The following is an 8,080-nucleotide window of genomic DNA, read 5'->3' as shown; positions in this document are numbered from 1 at the left end:
GGCGGCCGGCGACAGGGGAGGCTGCGCGGTGGGGCGGCCGTTACAACGCCGCGCCGGACGCGAACGGCCCCGCCCCGCCCCGCCCCGCCCCGTCCGCGCGGCGCGGACCGGGCGGGGTTGCCGCCGCCATCGTCGCCATGTTGGTGGCCGCCGGGCGGGGGGTCGAGTCGTTGTGGTGGGCGGGCGTGCCCAGACCATTTTTTGATATTTATGCGTTAAAGGCGGTGTCGCTGTTATCAACACGCTTGGCAGACTCAGCACCTCGGAGAGAAAATCCCTGGGTGGGCTTTGGTTCTACCCATCCGCTCCTACCACGAGCATCACGTGGGCAAGGCAGCCCTCACTGGACATGTCTGTGCGGCTTCCTGCTGCACCTGAGGGTGACAGCAAAGGCACTGTGCCCTTCAGCCAGGCCCTGGCTGGGGGGGCGAGGAGAGTGACAGGGTGGCTGTGGCCACAGGCACCCACAGCCGTACAGGCACTTGGGGGGGCCGGGCTTTCCCCCAGCCTCCTCACATCTCCCAAACCACAGCATGGAGCAAGCCACCAACCCAAATTTTACTTGTCTTTGCCATCTGTGGATGAATGGCACTAATTCTGCACCAGTAATTCCTGTCTTTGCCCCTCTCTGTTATCTCCCAAGTCTCACTTCTTCTGTATTTACCTCTTCTAAACTGTCATGACAGAACCTCCTAATTCCCCTGGTTTTAGATGAAAAAGTATGTAAGCCACGGATTTCATGTCAATCAGTACTGTTTTATCTAGCTGCTGTGTCACAAATAGTCAGCTGAAGAGGATTTTAGGAAAAGAAAGCGACCCCCTTCTACCTTGGACAACATCCTATCTTTCTGCTTCCACTTTCTCCTTCCCCAGGACTGTCTGTCAGGAGCTGTTAGTGCTCAGCCACGCTTAGGTACCGTCCTGTTCCTCAGAACCCAAATTCAGATCGTTCTCCATCAGTGCTGACCTGAAAAGCTGCTGGCAATTACCCAAGGTCTGGTTCTGAGGTGGCCTCAACGGGCTGCTGTTTTTGTCCTTCCTGCTTCCTTCCCACCATGGACTCAATGTCCCACCACAGAGCTTTATTTCCCTGGCAGAGCGTGAAAGGATGCAAGTTTTATGGCTCTGCAGACCTCCTTTCAGCCCACCAGGTGGTTATGGCTTCCAGGACGAAAAGGTAGCCCCAGACTCATCAAGGAGAGGTTTCTTTGTTAGAATGATTTTGGAGGAAGCCTGTACTGAAGCTCCCTTGCTTTGGTAGCTAACATTTCACATTTATGCTGCAGGTCATGGTGGCAGACACGTACTTTAAAAGATGCATCTTTTTAGCTTGGGCTACTGCTTCTTCAGTCTTTCTTGATACCTGGATTACAAACTTCTGGATCAGACCCTAGTTGTCTTTGAATGGCCTTTGTGAAATAGTTTGGTTTAATGAGCAAATACTACCTTTCCAGAATCATCAGCACAAATGGAAATTTCATTGGCAATCTCATCAGAACAGTTGAAAAATAAATGGGCAGGCAACTGAAGCAATCTCTTTCCATCTGGGAGAGGTGTACGCTTTACTGTTGAGGCTTTTCCTGATCTATAGAAGTAGAACTTCAGTTTCCAGAGCCATTAACCACAACTATTACACTTTGTCCAAAAACAGTTAAATGGCTATTAAAAAGAAATGCACATCATTTTTTAATATTTTCAGTTATATGCCTTGAAGAGTGTACTAAGTTGCAGGCTAATTAAAAAGCATTCTGGCTTCCATGGTATCATTCTTTCTGACTGACAGCTCACATTACCCTGATTTACAAATGTACTTTGAAAATCACACATATGAGCCTTTCTTTTTTTTTCTTCTTTTTTGCCTGCCTCTTCATACTTGTCTTTTATATTCCATGCTGACCTACTTTCTCTGTGTCTTCTTTTACGTTCATTCCTTTAGATGTGACTTTGCTTCTCAAAAGGTATTCCTAAACTCCTTTGACCTCTTGTTACAATGTCTTTTCTAGTTTCTCTTTGGATTTCTTAACCTTCTGCAGCCTTTTCTGTTTGATCACTGGCCAACACCAAAGGATTTCAGGCACTGAGCAGCTCCTTAATGTGTGAGTTTTGCAGCATCCTCTCTGAAGCTTATTCTGTACAGCACGCCAAAGTTACAACTGCTCTGTGACTGAAAATGCTTTGAGGGGAAAAATCATCCAAGAAAAGTTCAAGGGTCTGACCCAAAGCCTACTGACATCAGTGGACTCCCATTGACTTTGCTGAGATCTGGAGGTGGAACTACGTATTTCATTTAATTAACTTCTTTACATCCTTTGAATAAAAAAGAAAAAGAAAAAAGGAAACTGTTCAGTAAATAGGAGTCATGAGTATACCTCTGATTAAGGCTTAACCAGGTTCAGAAAATGTCACCAGCCCACACATGCTTAGCCACTGAAATCTCTATTGAGGGAAAAGGTCCTCAGTGCACAGTAATGGTGCAAGCTGTAAAGGGTAAATAGTTAAAATAGTACATTATGAGATTTTGTGTATAACATGAGACCAGTGTCAGTGTCTTTACAGGAAGCTTTCCGAACATGGGCAGAGAGTGTCTGTACAATGCAGGAGTGATCTAGCCCCCACAAGAAGGTCTGTAAGTGTGGAGCTCCTTGCTGCAACAAGTGAGGAGAAGCCTGTACAGCACAGTCCCGCTTTCTGCAGTTAAGATAGGAAATGAATGGTCTCTCAGTGGAGAGAAGAGGAAAAAATGAAGGCAATCCCCTGGGAAATGATGAACAGAACAAACCTTTTGACCTGCCTAATTGCCAACATACGAGACTTGCACACTGGATCGATTGCTTGGACAAAGGCAAACGGTGTCTCAGTTGCATGACTGCTGGGAAAACTGCGCAACGAATGCGCCAGGGGAGCTGCACGGGGTCTGGCGTTGCAGGGAGGGCACTTGGTTTCCAAGTAGGAAGTAGAGACCCATACCTGAATTTCACGTGGACAGATTTCAGACTTGATAGGATTTGATTCAGACCTGAGAAGTGGTAGACACTAGAGTCTTTTCATATAATCTGAATGGGACTTTCATCCTTGATAGTTAGATCGTGTGATATTGGATGTGTTAAAATACAGAGTGAAATCCTGTCAATCTTCGCCATTCACTTCAGTGCATCTGGGATTTTATTCAAGGCAGAATATAGAATTATTTGTGTAAAAAAAAAGCAATGAAGCCATTATATTTTCTCCTGTTGCCTTTTAAGATGATTCCTGTTAGAAAAGTACATCTGTAAAAAAACACAAAACCATGGGGCTTGATTCTGCTTTTACTGAAGTCGATGTGAGTTCTGCTTCTGATTTGAAAGGCAGAAGGAATAACTTCTTGATGGCCTTAGAAAATGTTGAGTCACGTGACTGTGACCTCGTTGTGAACAGCATGTTGCCTGTAACACCATGTAACAGCAACTGGGGAAATGCCTACCCTTTAAACATGAAAGCCTTCACCTCGGGCAGACTTGACTCACCGCAGTCCCTACCAGTTGAGCGATGCATTGTGCAACCTCTTTGTTGCGGGAGGATGGCAGGTGGAGGAAAACAGAGCTGATATTGTCAGTTGCTCCACTCACTAATGATGCTAAGTCTTTTCCTTCCGAGAGTAGAAAATGAAGCGGAGCCGAGCGATCACCGTGTCACAGCCATCGCCGGCGCCAGTAAGAGTTGCAAGATGAGGCTGAGGCACAAACGCCCTCCTCCTCCTCCTCCTCCTCCTCCTTCTCCTCCGCCCCGCCGGCTCGCCAGGGCGCCGCAGGTGCGGGCTGCCCCCCGACCCGCCCGCTGCCGCCCGACGGGGCGGGCGGCCGGGCAGTTGCGGCCCAGCGGCACAACGCGGGCCGGGGGGCACATGCAGGAGGGGGGGACGCCCCCGGCCCCTGGGCGAGCACAGCGTTTAGCTGCGGCAGGCTGCGGTCCGTCCCGTCCCCCCCGCCGTGGGTCTGCCCGCAAGTGCCCGGCCGTGCCGGCGGGGCGGCTCCGCGCCGGGCGCGCCGCGGCGGGGCGGTCGGAGCCGAGGGGCGGCTCTTCCTCCGCCAACTTTCCCTCTGCCCTCCCTCGCGGCCTCCTCCCTCGCTCCCTCCCTGCTCGGCTCCCCGCCGGGCGGCCTGGCCCGGCTCCCCGACGGCGATGGCGGGGCGGCCGGGGAGCGCCGCGGGGGCGCCGCCGCCCGCCTGGCCGCCGCCGCCCGGCCCCCGCGGCCGCTCCCAGAGCGACCTCTCCGCCGCCGCCGCCTCCCGCAGGGGCTGCGCGCTCCGCTCCGGCGTGGGCGGCTCAGGTAAGGCAGGCCGGGCGGCAGGGGCGCCCGGCGCCGCTTTCCCCCCGCCGCGAGCGCCGTCCCGTCGGGCGCCGGCGGCGCGGGGCCGCGCCCGCGCCCGCTCCCGCGCCGCTGTTCGTCGAAATTGTGGTGTTTCATTCTGTACTTGCAGGTCTGAGGGAACCCAGTCAGGACGCGGCTGGGTCACGTTAGCTGAAGCTTCTCCGACTGCTAGGGCAGAAAAGCCCCGAGAGGGCTGCAGAGCGGGTTTCGGAGCAGGCATCAAAGCTCCTCGTGCTGCTGCTGCTCCGTGCATTTCGCTTGAGTGGTGTGCTAGAATTTTTCTTCTGTACCTATATTACCTTCTAGTCCTTCCTAAAGGTGGTTTCATTAACAGGTGAGGCAAAAATTTGTAAGCCAGTATCCCTTCTTCCACTAGGAATTAACCACTGCAATTGCACTTGAGGTGCTTTTGGGGTGGAAGCTGGCCCTCTGTGACAAAGTCGGCTCTCTGCAGGATTCAGAATAACTCCTGTGTAAAATGAGAGGAAGTGAGGATTCTAGTTTACAGTACAGACATTTGAAAGTGGTCAAAGTAAAATAAATACATAATCAGCCAGGCAGTTCCTTACTGGAGCTGTTTCCTGAGGTTGAGTATTAAAGAAGATGAAACTCTGGGCTCCATATTGCTGAGCACATTTTGGAAAATAATGCTTGTCTGGTTGCAAATCAGCACTACTCTACTGACTAAAATGAGACTGTGAGCACGTGCATCCCAGGAGATGCAAATATTTTAGATACAGCCATAGGATGTGCTGCACAGAGGTGCCTAAGAAACCACAATGCTATCAGGAACTGTGTTTTTGGGAGGCGGAGCACCTCAGAGCCCTTGAGGGCACTGAGGGACCTCATCTGCTGCAACATCCATTAGGGCAGCGGCATGTTGTGTCTGCAGTGAACCACAACGTCCTCTTAGGTTTATTCCTTAGGGATGCTTAAGATGAAGCAGACCATTTGCTTGGGGAAACTCAAAGATGTGGATAATGCCTGCCTTATGTGCAAAGAGGGAGTGAAAACTTGCATATTCACATAGGAGCAAGGAGCCTGCATTAGATTCAACTTGTGGGGCAAAAAGCTGCAAATAAAAAGAACTCAGCGTGCCATTTTTCTGCATCATTTTGTATTTTACTTTTTTCCATATCTGCTTTACCTCCTTCTGTATCCACTTACAATATATTCAAGCAAATGTGGAGCAGGAGGAAGGGAGGAAGTGACTGCCAGTGGTTTGTTCAAAATAGAAGTACATGTCAGGCAAGGTGTATTTCAGTATCATCTGGAAGAGTGCTGCATGAACGACACCCTCCAGTTTGCTGTGTAGACAAGATGCCTTAACCTGGACACAGAGGGATTATCACAGAGGTTGAAAAGTTTTAGAGTAAGGTCTAAACCCAATCTTAGGGTTAATTTGGTTGTCAGTGTAACTACTTGGACTCCTACCAATGAACTGCATTCAGTAAATGAGAATGGCAAATCCAGTGGAGGTAAAATGATGGTGTTTTCAAAGATATGTTGTTATTTGGAATTTCTTAAATAGAAAATTTAGGCCTCCCTGTTGCCCTACTTCGTTTTTCTCTTTTAATTTTGAGGATGTGCTTCCTGCCAGCAACTGACAAGAGTTGCTTTCTCTGGTTGTTGTTTTGTCATAATCTTTTCTTTCATTCTGTATTTTCTCCACTGCTGCTTCCTATATTTTCTTCCAGCTGCTTATTGGGCACAACCAAAATACTTATCTATTGGCACACAACTGATGATTCCCTTTCTAAAAAGAAAAGTATGCATTAAAGATTCATAGCTGTTAAAATTTTAACGTGGTGGTTAGAGAATTCTTTTAATACTATGATCCCATTAAAATAACCTGCTTTTTCATTCTCCCACTAACCTGGACAACAACCGTAATGGGGGCAGAAATGTGAAGCACTTAGCAAAACAATATGACTCATTATTTTTGCTTCTACCTCTTTCTCCAGCTGTGTCATTTTTTTAATTTAAAGTAGGTCACTCATTTACATCAGATGCTACCTGTGCTCCAGCTGTCCCATTTAGAAAAGAATGATTTACATTTTAAATCACCTGCAAAATGTTTGTTTACCTTTGTTCCTAGAGTGATCCAGTTCCAACTGCTAACGTAAAAAGTTGTGGTTTATGTTGCACGTTTGTCTTTGTTGGCGAGATTCGGACACCAGTGGTGCCGAGGAGACAGTTTTGTCTGTACACACTCCATCAGAGATCAGTGGATACCCTGTGAAGAGTTCACACTGTCATTTTACTTTACTACCACTTGACTCACCGTTCTCAGTGCGGGATCTGTTAAGAGACAATATTTTTAGAGACTGTCTAGTTAGGGAGAATATAATAGGCTTTCTAAAAGCAGCTTTGGCAGTAGCTCATAAAATCCATCTGCCTGTTATTCTAGATCAGTACTGTATGTATCTTGAAAGTGCAATGAGTCTGACTGCGTTCTCCCAACATTTATGCTGCCTTTGCTTTCTTACCCCCACTCTTTCCTCCATTACTATCATGTACTGAATGTAACAATTTCCTGGTATCACTTCACAGAACCTCACTTCATCAACCATGGTCCTATTTGTTAGAATAGTATATTTTCAGTTTTTCCTTTTTCTTAAAATAGGCCTCTTCTGTTAGGGTGAGTAGTAGCAGATTACCCAATTTCCCTTTCAGGGCTGCATCACATCACCCATCATTGTGTCTGGCACAGCCTTCACCTTCAAACACTTTCTTTACTTCTGGTAAGACCCTGGGAGGAATAAGGTGTTCTTCCTCATGAGCGCCAGTGGCATGATCTAGACTTTCGGTTTACACCCTAACAAAGTGTAAAGTCATCAGATTTCAGCGGTTCTGTGGAAGACATAGCCTGTGCATCCCTTAAACATCATGGTACAGCCCTAATTGACAACTGGCTAGTTTGTACGAGCATCTATAGGAGACAGGTCAAGAAGAAATATTCTCCTAAAATTTCAGAGCAGCATCAGAGCTGCCCCATGAAACACTGGTTGAATCAAATGCCTTCAAGCAGCCTTCCACATTCAGTGACTGGATTTAAACCCACCTTAAAGGCAGATCAAATTAGCTGAGTTTCTTGATTTGCCCAGCACAGATGGGGACTGAACTGCATTTGAAATGAAGACTGTTCAAATGGATTCCCAGAACTTGTCCAAAATCTGGATTTGGTGGCCACGGGGTTGAGGGCAGCTCTGAGTTTGAGTGGTGAGAACCAGGCTCAATGGAGAAGGGAGAATATGTTGTTTTATATCAGCCGTCTTTGTGCTCCCGTTGTGACAGTGGAGCTGGTGGTGCTGTTTGTGGCAGTCGTCTGGCCCCAGCCACAGCGACTGCTGTGTGCTGCTGCCATGTGACCATGCACATTCTGCCTCTGCATTTCTATGTAGATAGTTTTCACTTTGCTCTGTTTCAATGCTGTGGTTTTTGCAGTAAAGCCAGTAGACTGAAGCTAAGAGTCTTGCATTTTGTTCTGAAGGTGGGGAGGTTTGTGGTGAGGCACATCTTCTGAAAAGGGAACTTTGCATCTCAGACCAGAAGCCCAAAAAAAAATTTTCTCCATTCTGTTTATGGGCACTTTGTGTGAATGACACTGTTATACCGTTGCAGTTCCTCTTGAGGTCTTGCTCTGCTCTTCAGTAAAAAGTAATAGTTTCAGATGATTTGTTCTGCTGCAAAGAAGTGTACCTTTCAGAATGAGAGGTGAGCTCCTCATTT

This window comes from Apteryx mantelli, chromosome 3, assembly GCF_036417845.1.
Source record: "Apteryx mantelli isolate bAptMan1 chromosome 3, bAptMan1.hap1, whole genome shotgun sequence".
NCBI lineage: Eukaryota > Metazoa > Chordata > Aves > Apterygiformes > Apterygidae > Apteryx > Apteryx mantelli.
Note: the sequence above shows the minus strand (reverse complement) of the source record.